Raw genomic sequence first — 1,471 nt, 5'->3', positions numbered from 1 at the left:
GCTGACAGTGCCTCTCTGTGGTTTTATTTGATCCTACATGGTCATTTTGGTACCATAGATGTAATGAATATTGTTATTTACCATCATATTGAGTGCTAAATTATTGTGTCAATGGCCGACTTTACTTTTTGTACTTGAAGGCCAGGTTTGCACTGCGGATTTGTTTAATATTTTCGGTGTGATTTCTGCTCCAAGAATCCACATTGAAGATACCACAATGCAGGTAAGTGGGATTTTTACAATCCCATTCACATGCTGCAGGAAAAAACCCATTCAGATTTTAAATATTCTGTGAATTTGACGATTTTAGATTTTTCAAATCCACAACATGTCCTATCCTTTGCAGATTATACATAGGAACTTATATCTACTGTAAATTCACACGTGAAATGGAATTTAGAAATACATGACGATTTTCAAAACAGAAAACTGGAATTGCGTGACAAAGTTTTTCTACGGACATCCTCCACATGTGCATACACCCTGACCACAAATTGTGACCTTCATTTATTGTTTGATTATTTGCAAATAATTTGCTTTTCTCCCAAGAGGCGATTGTGTTAAAAAAAAAATTGTCCCCTAACTTACTTATATGGGGTATGGCATCCGATGAAGCGTGCCACCATTTTTTTTACTGTCGGATTTATATTGAATCGGACTGAACAAAACTCTAATTTTATACAGGGGTACAATAAGGCCCCATGCACCTATATGGAAGCCATATGATGGCTCCACTCAAGACAGAGCCATAAGGGCGGGTTCACACGTGGCGGAATTTCACTGAAATTCCGCTGCGGACACTCCGCAGCGTTAATCCGCAGCGGTGCCATTTGTCCATTGACTTACACTTTAATTTAGCAGTGTTCGTTTAGACGAGGCGTAAAATTCCGCTGCGGAGCATAGGCTGCGGAGCGGAATTTGGTGTCCGCAGCATGCTCTGTCTGTTGCGGAGCAGTGGAGGACTCATGGCGGAATTTCTCCATTGACTTCAATGGAGAGTCAAAATTCCGCAATGAAGTCCGCAGATCTTATGTGTGCTGCGGAGCGTATTGTTTTTACTACCATGACATTTCTTCATTCTGGCTGGACCTATGTATTTCTAGGTCTACAGCCAGACTGAGGAAGTCAATGGGGCTCCCGTAATGACGGGAGCGTTGCTAGGAGACGTCTGTAAATAGTCACTGTCCAGGGTGCTGAAAGAGTTACGCGATCGGCAGTAACTGTTTCTGCACCCGGGACAGTGACTACCGATCTCAATATACATGTATCTGTAAAAAAATAGATAAGTTCATACTTACCGAGAACTCCCTGCGTCTGTCTCCAGTCCGGCCTCCCAGGATGACGTTTCAGTGTAAGTGACGGCTGCAGCCAATCACAGGCCAAGCACAGGCTGCAGCGGTCACATGGACTGGAGCGTCATCCAGGGAGGTCGGGCTGGATGCCGAAAGAGGGACGCGTCACCAAGACAACG

Source organism: Rhinoderma darwinii, chromosome 8, assembly GCF_050947455.1.
Source record: "Rhinoderma darwinii isolate aRhiDar2 chromosome 8, aRhiDar2.hap1, whole genome shotgun sequence".
NCBI classification, from domain to species: domain Eukaryota; kingdom Metazoa; phylum Chordata; class Amphibia; order Anura; family Rhinodermatidae; genus Rhinoderma; species Rhinoderma darwinii.
This window is presented reverse-complemented; position numbering follows the sequence as displayed.